The following is a 14,649-nucleotide window of genomic DNA, read 5'->3' on the forward strand; positions in this document are numbered from 1 at the left end:
TGTAAAAATCAGTCTTTCGACTGAAAGTGTGACTGTTGGGTATAGATAAGCAGGACCTCTTGGTTTGAAGAAAACCGGAGATGTTGGTTAAGAAAGCAAGTACAAGACGGAAAAAATGCACATACAAATTGATTGACATGATTCCTCTCCCTCTCTCTTTGGCTAGTTGGCTAGTTGCATGATAAGTGGAAAAGCATACCAGGTAGGAAAAGAATGGCTGCTCGATCTCCTGTAAGGCACACCCTCAACGGCGAGCTCACCAGGCAATGCTATAAGTCTGATAGAAGTCCAAGATTTCGTCTACTACGGACCAGGAAGCTCTTGGAGGAGCTAACATGAAATGAGAAATACATTCGATTACGGCAACTAATAGATAGCAAACTTTTTGGTAGAAACTGAATGATCCCTTGGCTCGGGCAAGAAAAGGAAAAGGTAGTCGTACTTCTACCTTTTCCGTCGGACGATAGAAAAGTTTGAGCTGAAAGATTGAATCACACCTGGTAAGAAAGGCGGGCTTAGCAGGTTTCTCCAAACGTATAAACAAAAAGAGGAAGCAACTGGTCCTGAAGAGGTCAACGCATACGTGCTTCTTTCTTTCGTTTAGCGAGATAGCTTACCAGCTCTTTCGGCTCATAGTAGCAGTATGAAAAGTGAAATCCTCATCCTGAGTCGAGTCCACATTGCCATACGAATCAACATCGGCCAAACCAAGAGCTACTATTTTTTCTTTAACGAAAGCGGATCTAACAGTTTCGATAAAACCAACCTCTTTTAAAGAAGGAGTCGCTCTGCCTTGATCACCGTGGATATATGTAGCTCCCGCTTTACCTTTGCCTACCGTGAAAAGGAAAGTTCCCTCACGATAGGCCCTCCCAGCTCCCGAACGTCTTTCTATCAATCGAGAGAGGTATAGAATAGTACAACAAACCAACAAGACAAGAATGGACTCATAAGATGGGCGGTCAGGGAAACGATTTCATTTGTGTTATCCGCCAAGGAAATGATCAAGGAATTCTCTATACACGGCTGAGAGATGACCGTATTTTTGCACATCCTGAATAAAGTACCGTAGGCAAGCGAAGCTTTAGAAAATGAAAGCGTGTAGAACTCAGATTCACTTTCTCTTCGATTCGTAAACTTCGGATCTGATCATCCTTTCGTCTCTGGGTGACTAAGAGAGAATTTAGGCCTGGCGTACATCCGATTCGGTCAACAATAAGGTACAAAGCGGATTGATAAAATGGGCTTGAAGTTCCATTGTCGTTAGGTCGAAGATCTCTACTAGGTTTAGTGCACTTTGGTAGTTGCGAATGTTGCCGTAATCGAATGTCTTTCTCATTCGACATTCTCTCTTACCAAGCACTCATACTCACCAGGGTTGAGGAGACAGTCCGTGAGCTAATTGGGTTTCGAGATTGCGTATGCGCGAAAAGAGCTCGCTTTCGACTTTCTCCTCGGCGTTTTATGCCCGGTTCTGGTTCAGGAAAGGGTCTCATCTCTTTCATTGGAGCACATTGATGCCGAAGGAGTCTTTGGAACCGGTGGAGAGGCTATGATGACTTCAGGCTATTCAAATAGCATGGCTGATACCACAAAGAAAGGGTATCTAAGTCACACTAGTGGAATAGATTTTTCATAATAATTATATCGATATATGATACCAAAAACCTGCCTGATGACTGATAAGGTAAGGGGTTTTAAAAGACAAAAGAATGACAATTCTACGTGTGATAGAAAAGGAGATCTTTGTTTTTTCAATGTGCGTGGTGACACAATCGAGCTTTCGAAGGCAGCGGACTAGCGATTGTGCGGCACTCACTTTCCAGCGACAAGTGAGCTTAAGCCAATTTGTTCTTGCGTTGCCTACGGCCAAGCGACGTACGATCGAGCCTCTAGCCTCGATTTTAAAAGAAGGTTTTAGAAAACAAGGAGAGAGAGAGATTTTAGAAAGAGAGATTTTGGAAAGAGACGTTATATAAGCAAGCAAGAGAAAGATAACAACGACTTAGCATATATAACCTTGGGTAGGGAGAAGTTGACAACTAGTCATATCCCCCTATAGTACATTCTGAGCCATTTTAAGTCTGGCAGGCCTAGACATGATATTTTTTAGGCGTCATACGCCCTAGAATTACAAAAGGAAAAACATTAGAATGAAAAGACATGACAAGGGTTGGCTTGTCATGGGCATGCGGCCATGGGCAACATGCCCTGGACGAGCATGACCGTGACATCCTCCCCCACCTAATTGGTTGATGACCCCGTCAACCGACTACTTTCAAACCTTGCGATGTGGGTGGCGGCGGAGTCCAGATCTTCGGCGTGTTCCCAGCTTGTTTCCTCTGTAGGGAGATTCTTTCATTTGACAAGGAATTCACGAATCGTCCGTACAGGTCTTCCTATCTTCCTAACCCTGTCGGCTAGGATCTCTTCTACTTCTTTCGTTTCTTTCTACTTCAGATCGATGCTCGGTCTTGTGGTTGCATTCTATTGGTCGTCGTCTGGGTTCGGGTGATAGGGCTTCAAGTTGCTCACATGAATTACTGGGTGGATTTTCATCCATGCGGGTAGTGCAACTCGGTAGGAGGTAGCCTCGATCTTTTTAAGAACTTCAACCGGGCCTTCATATTTTTGAACTAGTCTCTGGTCCTTTCGGCTGCGAAATCTGATCTGTTCTGGTCTCAGCTTGATAAGAACTTGATCTCCTGCTCGGAATTGAAGGGGGCGACGTTTCTTGTCCGCCCATTTTTTCATATGCTTGGAAGCTTTTTCTAAATATGCCCGGGCTATATCTATCGTCTGCTTCCATTCTCTTGTAAAGTTGTGAGCTTGAGGATTTTTTCCTGCATAAGGATGATCAATAATATGGGGTAAGACCGGTTGTCGTCCACTTACAATTTCGAAGGGACTCTTCCCTGTAGACGAGCTTGTTTGGCAATTGAAGCAAAATTGGGCGACATCTAACAGTTGTATCCAGTTCTTCTGGCGAGCGTCGACGAAGTGACGTAAGTATTCTTCGAGCAAGCAATTAAACCGTTCTGTCTGTCCATCGGTTTGAGGGTGATAACTCAAGGAGATGTTTAAGGTTGTTCCCAAGAAGGCGAATAACTCAGTCAAGAATGTCCCAATGAATCTGCCATCTCTATCACTGATGATGCTTGACGAAATGCCCCATAGCTTTACAACGTGTTTGAAAAACAGTTGGGCTGTGAGTTCTGCCGAGCATAATTTTGGAGTGGGGATGAATGTCGCATATTTTGAGAATCGGTCTACAATAACCAAGATGGCGTCATATTCCCCGACTTTTGGGAGGTGTGTTATGAAGTCCAGAGATACACTTTCCCAAGGTCTTGTCGGCACAGGTAGAGGTTCCAAGAGTCCAGAGACTTTGGCTTTCTCGACTTTGTCTTGTTGACAGATGAGGCACGTCTTGGTGTATTGCATGATGTTGTCTCGCATGTTTGGCCAGAAGTACCCCTTCTTTATTAGGTTGTACGTTCTTTGCCACCAAGGGTGTTCGGCCCATAAGGTATCGTGACATTCTTGAATGAGCTTCTTCCTCAGTTCCCCCGTTTTTGGGACATACAATCTGTATCCTTTGGTCAACAGGAGGTCTCCCTCAACCCAAAACTGTCGTGTTTTTCCAGCTTTAGCTAGTTCGACGACGGCTTTGGCCGATGGGTCTTTGTGTAAATGTTTCTTGATGATGTCGCGCATCGATCCATCGATCCTACTTGAGTGAATATGGGCTAACATGCACAGGGCCGCATGTTTGCCCTTCCGACTCAGTGCGTTGGTTGCTTGATTACTCTTTCCTGCTTTGTGTTCGAACTTGAAGTCGAATTCGGCCAACGACTCCTACCACCGGGCTTGTTTTGCTGTTAATTTTGGTTGATCAAAAAAGTGGCAAGTGGCGCTGTTATCCGTCTTCACTACGAACTGTGATCCCAATAGATACTGTCTCCAGACTCGAAGGCAATGGACTACAGCCAGCATTTCTTTCTCGGAGACAGTGTATCTTCGTTCGGCATCGTTGAGCTTTCGACTTTCGTAAGCATTGGGGTGACCTTCTTGAATAAGGACCCCACCTAGAGCAAAGCCGGAAGCATCGGTTTCTATTTCAAATGGCTTTGTGACATCTACCAACCCGAGGACAGGACCCCTCGTCATGGTTGATTTCAGATTTTCAAAGGCCATTTGACAATCATTCGACCACGACCAAGGGTGGTCTTTCTTCAACAGCTCTGTCAATGGGGCGGCTCATCGTGAAAACCCTTCGACGAACCGCCTATAGTAGTTGGCTAATCCTAAGAAGGACCGCAACTCAGATACGGAAGTAGGAACCTTCCAGTCTTGGATAGCTTTTATCTTGTCGCTATCCATACTAATTTGTCCACAGCTGACGACATGTCCTAGGAAGTTGATGCATGTTTGTGCGAATGCACATTTCTCTTTCTTCACATACAGTTGGTTCTGCCGTAGCTTGTCAAACACCAGCTTCAAGTGCACTTTGTGTTCCTCGAGGGTTGTGCTGTAAACAACGATGTCGTCGACGTATACTATGACGAACTGATCCAGGTATTCGTAGAAAACCTGGTTCATCAACGTGCAGAAGGTAGCTGGGGCGTTCGTCTAGCCAAAGGGCATTACCAGGAATTCAAAGGCCCCATATCTTGTCACGCACGTCGTTTTGGGTTCGTCCCCTTCGGCAATACGTACTTGATAATACCCTGATCGTAAGTCCATCTTCGTGAAGTACTTGGCCCCGTGAAGTTGGTCGAACAAGTCGGATATTATTGGCAGAGGATATTTGTTGCGTACAGTCACCTTGTTTAAGGCTCTATAGTCTATGCACAGACGCAACGTCCCATCCTTCTTCTTCTGGAACAGTACGGGGGCTCCATAAGGTGCCTTTGTTGGGCGAATGAATCCCGCCTTCAGCAACTCATCCAGTTGTTTTCTCAATTCGGCTAGCTCGAGCGGAGCCATCCGGTATGCGTTCTTTGCTGGCAGTTTAACCCCGGGGAGAAGTTTGATTTCATGGTCAATGCCTCGACGAGGTGGTAGTGTTTGGGGTAGACTCTCTGGCATTATGTCGGTATAGCTGTTTAGTACTTCCTTGATTTCCTCTAGGACAATCTCTTCGGTGGTTGCTTCTTCCATCAGTGGTATGGCCATGAATGTAGGTTCCTCTCGTGCGAGTCCCCTTTTCAGCTGTATGGCCGAGATCATTCAAAGATTACCCGGTTGCTTGATGCTTGCAGGTATTACTGTGGGGTTGCGGTCGGTGATCACCAAGCATTTGGCCAGTGGCATTGGGATGACCTTATGTTCTAGGAGGAACTCCATCCTAAGTACCACGTCGAAGTCGTCCATGCGAACCATGACAAGATCTAGCTCTCCAGTCCAATCCCCTATTTTGAAGGGGACTCCTTTGGAAACTCCCACAATAGGCAAGGCCTCGGAGTTGACAGCTTTCATCTTCCCCGGGTCTTTTCCTATGGTGAGTCCCAATCTTCGGGCTTCTTGATCGGCAATGAAGTTGTGGGTTGCTCCAGAGTCTATCAGAGTGCTCTTGCTCAGTCGAGAATTTATTGTTGCGTCTACGAACATGAGACCTTTCTCTATTATCTCCTTCGGTTTGACTTTCCGTTGGAGGGCTGACAAGAATTTGAGTGCGCCTATTTGGGGGTTGTCGTGATCTTCTTTCTTGTCTAGCATAGTCTCGACCCTTGCCTTGTTGCACTCTTGAATGGACACTTGGAGCGCAGTGAGAGAGGCCCGATGAGGACAGTAGGATACCTTGTGGGGGCCTTTACACAGTATGCATTGCAAAGGCGTCGTCGGGTGGTTCTTTTGATGGTAAGGCCCTCGAGATGTCCCCGCTTGGTTGTTCTAAGGAGGTCTATCCGTCCATCCGCTCGGTCTGTTGGGGCTTCCATTTCGATGACCTTGTGGCCTGTATGTTTTGCCCCCATTGTTTGGGGCCGGTGTCATTCTTCTTTGGGATCCTGCTTCGTTCCCACAGTCTACGAGTCTCTCGGCGCAGGCCATTGCGGCAGCTAGGGTTTGGACCCTGTTCTCATGTATCTTTGTTTTGGCCCATGGTTGTAGCCCATTTATAAAGAAGAACACATTGTCCTTCTCTGCTGTGCCCCTGATATCTAGCATCAGGGTTGAGAACTGTCAGACATAGTCCCGTATGTTTCCAGTGTGTTTCAGGGCTACTATTTTCTCCATTGCTATATGTCCTGCGTTTTCGGGGAAGAATTGTTCCCTCAACTCTCTCTTGAGGTCCTCCCATGAGTCGATGGTGCACAATCCATCCTCGACGTCTTGCACCTTCGTACGCCACCACAGTTTGGCGTCGTCTATGAGATACATCGCGGCTACGGTCACCTTCTTGACGTCGGTACAAGCCGTCATGGCTTTGAAGTACTATTCGACATCAAAGATGAAGTTTTTCAACTCTTTGGCGTCCCGATTCCCTTTGAAGGCTCTAGGGTCTGGGAACCTTAGTTTGTTGGATCCTGCATTAGTTTGCCCAGCCGTGACGCCCTCCATGGCTTTCATGGTCACATCAATTCGAGTGCTCATGGCGGCCATCCTGTCTTGGAGGTCGTCGATTGTTGTTCTGAATTCATCAGCTAATCCATTGAACAAACTCATCATTGTATTTTGTAGTACGTCGAACTCTTCGCCACGTCCCTCTTTGTGCGCGACAGAGCTATCCGGACTACCAGACGGTTTTGGGCTGCTCGTAGGAGCAACTCTTTCTTTGAGCGAGGTCTCTCGAAACATCAGTTCTGCGATTGGCAACCCATCCAGGCGGTTGCCCATTGCATCGACTTCTACGACTTTCTCGCTCAGTTCGGTCACCCGCTTTTCCAGGAACTGGAGCGTGTCAGGGACTTCTTTGAGGAACAGCATTTCCTCCTCTATTAGCGTAAGCCGGTCGGCTTGTGCTTTGGGTGTCGACTTTGACGTCGACATGATCTTGGTCTTTATGACGTTACGGAGCTAACAAAGCTCTGATACCACTTGACACAATCGCGCTTTCGAAGGCAGCGGACTAGCGATTGTGCGGCACTCACTTTCCAGCGACAAGTGAGCTTAAGCCAATTTGTTCTTGCGTCGCCTACGACCAAGCGACGTACGATCGAGCCTCTAGCCTCGGTTTTAAAAGAAGGTTTTAGAAAACGAGGAGAGAGAGTGATTTTAGAAAGAGAGATTTTGGAAAGAGACGTTATATAAGCAAGCAAGAGAAAGATAACAACAGCTTAGCATATATAACCTTGGGTAGGGAGAAGGTGACAACTAGTCATATCCCCCTATAGTACATTCTGAGCCATTTTAAGTCTGGCAGGCCTAGACATGATATTTTTTAGACGTCATACGCCCTAGAATTACAAAAGGAAAAACACTAGAATGAAAAGACATGACAAGGGTTGGCTTGTCATGGGCATGCGGCCATGGGCAACATGCCCTGGACGAGCATGACCGTGACACGTTGCTCGCCTGCCTTCCTGACCACTGATAGGCTTTGGGGATTTGCACTTCGGCCCCTTAGAATACCACATCAAGGTGACAGGATTCGAACCTATGGCTCTCTGAATCTTCTTCATCGGTTATTTGGGCGCATCTTTCTTAAATAGATTGTGACGACAGATGACCTATGTGACAACAGCTGACAACATGCATGCCTTCCTTACCACTGATAGACTACGGGGCTTTGCACGTCGACCCCTGAGAATATCACATCAAGGTGACAAGATTCGAACCTATGGCTCTCTGAAACTTCTTCATCGGTTATTTGGGCACATCTTTCTTGAAAGGATTGTGACGACAGCGGACAACATGTCTGCCTTCCTGACCACGGATGGACTACGGGGCTTTGCATTTCGGCCCCTGAGAATACCACATCAAGGTGACAGGATTCGAACCTATGGCTCTCTGAAACTTCTTCATCGGTTATTTGGGCGCATCTTTCTTAAAAGGATTGTCACGACAGATAACCTATGTGACGACAGCGGACAACATGTCTGCCTTCCTGACCACGGATAGACTACGGAGCTTTGCACTTCGGCCCCTGAGAATACCACATCAAGGTGACAGGATTCGAACCTATGACTCTCTGAAAATTCTTTATCGGTTATTTGGGCGCATCTTCCATAAAAGGATTGTGACAACAGATGATCTATTTGACGACAGCGGACAACATAATGAAAAGTTCCTAGAAAGAATACAATAGAACAATTTGTGTAATGCTCTTTTTAAAGTCCGACCCTTCCAAGAATATGTTTCATTAAGAATATGTTTCATTTTGTATTCTCTTCTTCTTGGTTCAATGTTTAAAAACCACATTTTAAATCATATTATCTTGCATAATTCATTTTGATATAATATTGTTGGGGGCATTTTGAGAATCGAACTTCAGACCTCTCACACCCAAAATGATAATCATACCACTTAGACCAAATAACTTTGTAGAAGATTTATAATTCTTATTTGCTAGTCTATATATTTTCCGTGCCTCAATAGAAAAATTTATAGAAGTTGAAGGTGCATTGCCACGCATTCCTTTGGGTTAGGCCCCATTGATAACTATTTTGTTTTTTTTTTGTTTTTTTTTTCTTTCAAAATTGTGATTTTTTTCTTTTGGAGGGGCATTTCGATTATCGAAACTTGAGACCTCTTGCACCCAAAGCAAGAATCATACCACCAGACCAAATGCCCTTATTAATGACTATATATTAAGTTGGTTATGGAATGTATCATCATTATTTCATTTATTTTCTTTGTTAATGAAATCCATGAGCAATTATTATTATATCTTTTAGATCTAGACCGCTGTTAAATTATTTACGTAGGGTTTGCGATAATTACTGTAGAGAGAAGAAAAAAGAATAGAAGTTATTTAAAGAATAAAGTTAATTAAAGAATAAAAGAATAGAAGTTATTTAAAGAATAGAAGTTAATTACTGGAGAGAGAAGAAAAAAGAATAGAATTACTATAGAGAAGAAAAAAGAATAGAAGTTATTTTTATTTTCTACAGTTAATTACTGTAGAGAGAAGAAAAAAGAACAGAAGTTATTTTGGAGTTCTTATTTTTTATTTTCTCGTGTAAGTTTTAGTTTGATAGTTCCATTTGAGACATATATTACACAAGTAAATGATATTAAGAGCATTATCATTAAATGATAATATACTAGGTTGAGACATATATCGTGGAGTACACAAGTATTTTGGAGTTCTTATTTTTTATTTTCTCGTGTAAGTTTTAGTTTGATAGTTCCATTTGAGACATATATTACACAAGTAAATGATATTAAGAGCATTATCATTAAATGATAATATACTAGGTTGAGACATATATCGTGGAATACACAAGTAAATGATATTAAAAAAGAGAATTATCATTAAATGATAATAAACAAGGTTGGCTCATCTTTTGATGACATGAACATAGGGGCATTTCAAGAATTAAACTCGGGACCTCTCGCACCCTAAGCGAGAATCATACCACTAGACCAAATGCCCTTTCTAAAAAAAATGCAACATTTTTAACTCCTACTCAATATATTTTTTTCTCTCAAGTTTGAAATCTATTTTCTTGAGCGGTTGTTGGATTATAAAACAAAAAGTTGATGGTCTAGTATTTTACTTGTAAGTAAGGCTTGTAATATTGAATTGTTCTAATATGCAAGTGTTATCAAATAAACTACAACCTAACAAATGAATCAAACTAATCACTTTGGGTTGGGTTGGATTTATTCGGTTCAGTTCATCAGTTTGTTTGATTTAATTCTTCTATTTTGCTTCGTATGACGAGAAAATGAAGTTGTATTGAATGTACCATAGTTTGATTTATGACAAACTCATATGAAATATAATTGCATTAATAGTACTAAGAGTTGGAGTCTATAAACATTTGATGAACTTAAGTGCAACTCATGCTTCATTAAAGACGAGATAAACTTTAGTTAAGTAACTGGAACTTTAAATTACTTCATGTGGAGCTTCAATTACTCTATGTTAGCTACTATCTTTAGGATTTACTAATTGGACATCAATTATCAACTTTAGGTTATAATTTAGGTAGTAGCCATTATAATATTGATAACTCTCTAAAAGTAGAGTTATATCAAGTCTTTTTAGAGTTAATATTGCACCCTTATTCACAATTTTCTCATTTATTATCCATTTATTCTACTTAGTGAGCATGAAATCGTTTATTGCGGTCTAACATGAAAAAAAAATATGATTTGGCATAAATCGATCTTAATTGTATATTTAGTTGAGTTATATGATAAAATTTCAGACATTTATGCTAAACCATGTAGGAGTAGCAAATTTGGAAACAAATGGGGGATGACATGAAAATTTTAAATCGACATCATCAGTCAAAGTGGGTCATTGACTACCCAATGAGAAACATCCTATGTGGACTACTTATTCCTTTTCAGCCCTAAAGGTGAATCCATGCTCAATATAAAAGGAAAAGGAAGACCAAGAGGAGAGAAGCCACATTTTGGGGAGAAAATCGAATTACACAGCAGCAGCCTCTGCTGTGAAACCAGAGAAGAAGAAGAAAACACTAATCCAGCAGCTGTTGACAGCAGAAAGAAAAGGAGACCAACAAGGATTGATTAGGGCAAAGAGGTGGACGTGAGAGCTCAAGAGAAGGGAACTTCCATTGACGAACGGCAACAAACCGGGATAACTCTCTATTTCCTTATTCCATCAATTTTACATGATGAAGATGCGGATTCCTCTGTTTAATTCAGTTTGTATGGAGAGCTAAACTTAATAGGGAAGGTGAGAGAGTTTTATATAGTTTAAGTATGTTGACGGTATGATTTTAGTTTATTAAAGAGTTGTTGTTAATAGCCCTAAGCAATGCTCCTAACGTTCTATTAACCACCATAGTTTGCTCGTTAATCTGAAGATGACATGTAGTTGAAAACAATAATTTGTTACCCAATTTATGACTTAATATTCTTATAAATAATAGCTCTAAGCAATGCTCCTAATATTTTGATACCCAATTTATGACTTAATATTTCAAAAGTGACTTAAAAATTTAACATCCCTATCTTTTTTTTTGTGTGCAGCAAACATTGGCAACATTGACTACAAAACTTATAAACATCGTGGTTCATGGCAAAGGTCATATGGATCGTGATGAGCATTTTCTCCCATATCTTGGTTTCGCTAACTAAAGTTTTCCAATAACTCCCAAACTTCATTATCTTATATAACCTCTTGGGATAAAGATTCATATAACATTTCATAAAATAAGATCTACCGATGAATTTCATAGCATTTAAAGGTCATCTAGGTCATGAACCAAAGGTAAATTACCTTAGGGGCACTATAGTCATTTTACACTGTTTCTTGGTTTACCTACTTATCCTTATCCAATGACCACCAAATTTCATATCTAACCTCAACATACTATAATATGCTCAGTATTAAAATTTGATAGGCAGCGGAGCTCATATAGTGGGTTATTTTAACGTTACTTAAATCTCGAGCTATTTGATTGATTCAGGGTCTTAACTCACAGTTCTTTGGGTTTTTCTTTCATATATCCTTAATTCATACTTGGTTTAGGGTTCATATGAAAATCCAAGCAATTTCTACAAGTATTTCTTAACAAAAAGTCCAAGGTGGCTACTTGCCTCGTCGTCGACGTTTGGGACGTCCATTCTTGAGCTTCCAGTATCTAAATTACTTCAAAATTTCCTTCCACGTACTCCTTATTGTGTCTAGTTTCTGAAACCATAAGATTTTCTATGAGAATCGGTCTGGAATGGGGTTAAAATTGAGAAAATCCGAGAAAAGGTCAAATTTTGAGTTGACTTGGACAGTTCAGTTGAACTGGCCATATCATCGTTTTCTTCCTCTGAACAGGAAGAAGATGCGCAATTTTTGCGTCGCCGCCATCTGAAACTCGGCATGTACAGCCACATTTACAGCGTTTCTCTCCTCGATTTCTTCGTGAAACTTAAAGATGGGTATTACAAGGAAGGGCTAGGGATTGATTTGATACCTTCTCGTGGATCGTAGCCTAAGATATTCGCTTCCAAAGTTCATCCAAAATCTGATTTATCGCTAGAGATAAAACAAAGGATTTCTTATTGGGTAGCCGATTCTAGGGGTTTCAAGGCCCTATTTCTTCATCGAACCTCTTCCATATCCTTTCTTTAGGCTAAAGGAATTGGTTTGGAGGAACGTCTTTGAATGTAAGACGTTAATTTCCAAAAATCGTTCTCGGTATGCAACTCACTCGAAACGCCAGATATTTCGATCTCTTGGGTAGCTTTTTTTAAGATGTTTCCTCTCTCGATTCCTTCATCAAGTTTACTCAACTTCTTCCTCTGAAGTTGGAGGATCCTTAATTTGAAGGAAAAGAGATCGTAGATAGGAATTCGACTCTTATCCCCAATTTAATTTCGAAACCTATTTCCTTCAATTCGACACGCTTTCGAGGTTACTTTTTTTTGTGGTCTTCTATGGAAGCATTCCTTGGAGGTGTAGAAACTTATTGGAATCATTCTTGCTCGACGAATCATCATGTATCCTCGGATTGGATTTTCAAGTTTTTCTTGGAGTTCTTCAATGGTTGATTGAATTGGGGGAATGGTTTCTAGGCTCTTTCAGCACTATATTCCTTCATAGAACTTGTGGGTAATCTTGTTGAGAAACGGTAGGAATAAGTTTGAAGAGAAATGGTGGAGGATTGCTCTCAAATTTGGAACAAATCTGAGAGTAGGAGACCAATAATCTAAACGCTTATTGCCCTCGATTGGGGGATCGACCTTTCTCGATTCTTATTCCGTATTGTTGCTCCTACTTAAGTCTTTATAGGAGGAGCTTAAACCGACATTGAGAGCTTCAGATTCTTCGTTATTTAGAAGTTTGAAGAGAAATGGTGGAGGATTGCTCTCGAATTAGGAAGAAATCTGAGAGTAGGAGACCCACAATCTAAACGCTTATTGCCTTCGATTGGGGGATCGACCTTTCTCGATTCTTATTCCGTATTGTTGCTCCTACTTCAGACTTTATAGGAGGAGCTTAAATCGACATTGACAGCTCCAGAATTTTCGTTATTTAGAGATCGAACTTTCTGGATAGTTTTTCGGAGATATCAACTCCGATCATAGCCTTACCGACCTTGGCTTTGAATACTAGTCGTTGGATGTGATGATTCGTGCGTGTTCGTTCTAGATCATATCAAATTTTGGAGGAGATCCGATGATTAAAATTTGTGTTCGAAGGATTTTGCTCGGATGGTCACGGTAGATGCTCTGATTCTAATTAGAGTGGCATTTCTGTAATAATCCATTCTTCTAGGCGTATTTTAGTAATTTGCCACTTTTCGAATATTTTATTATTATTTTTCTCGAAAAATCCATAATTTTTCTACAAATTCCTCATCTCTGTTTTTTATCATTTTTCGCTTATTTTGAATCTAGAGATTCCTTCTAGATAAGGAATTACAAATCCAGAAAGATTCTTGATAATTGATAAAATGACTTTTTTGCCCATTTCATTTACTTTTTCCTTTCCAATCCTTTTCAAAAATAACTTTAACTCCTTGAAATCAATTGTTAGGGTACACGAGTGACTTGACTAAGTTCTTTGTTCTTGCTTCATCCTTTAATTTTTTTCCTTTCTATTCTTTGGGTCTTTCCTGAGTGGCTTATTCTTATGGGAGCTAATTTCCTTCATTTTTTGGAGTGTTACATATACATACTCGTTATAAACATAAAATAAGAAGTAGACTCAAAAGAAGAACAAAAAAATACTAGATTAAAAATAGAGGTTAGTCATTGGCCCACACTCCAAAGTCCACTCTCATCCACGACCAACTCTTAGTTACTTGAAAAAAAAATGATAAACATGGAGTGAGTAATACTTAGTAAGTAGCCTACTCGTGGGTTCTTAATCGCGACCTTAAGCTAGGATATTACTTCTTGTTATGTTTTCAGGATCTTAGAACTTAGAGGTCATCGTGTCATGTATCATATACTGATTCTGAAAACCTTCCGCTAAAATAACCTTCAATTTTCTCCTCATGAACACATGAGTGGTGTCGTCATAATCATGTAATCCTACTGGTAAATCGTGGTGCAGGACATCTCGTTTAGCTGATGGGAAAGGTAGGCCTATCATAACATCCAAATCATGATACATATTGTAGGACATCCTACCTAAAGAGGAATAGGGGCCTTTTAGTACACATCGTAATGCAGATAATGGTTACTTATGGGTATGGATCCTAGCAACTTATTTAGCATGTTATTCACATAGTTCTAGGTACTTGGTACATGGATTATTGATGAACCTAGGTTTATACATAATGTCATGGGTTAGGCTTTAGGAGTTGAAGTTTTAGCTTAGGAAAACATTAGAAGGTAACCTAACGTGGACTAATTCGTGTGAAAACCTACTAGCACTTTGAGGACCTCTTTCCTTCACCAAACTTATGGGTAAACTTATTTAGAAGGTGCAGGAACAAGTTTGTAAATGAATAGTGGACTATAGTTCTCGAATTCTAGGTAAACCCATGAACACGATACCCCAAAACAAAAAACTTGTATCTCTCGATTGGGTACTCGATTAAGCTTGCTTCTTGCCCT

This window comes from Cucurbita pepo, chromosome 10 (assembly GCF_057944985.1).
Source record: "Cucurbita pepo subsp. pepo isolate OVF chromosome 10, ASM5794498v1, whole genome shotgun sequence".
Lineage (NCBI taxonomy): Eukaryota > Viridiplantae > Streptophyta > Magnoliopsida > Cucurbitales > Cucurbitaceae > Cucurbita > Cucurbita pepo.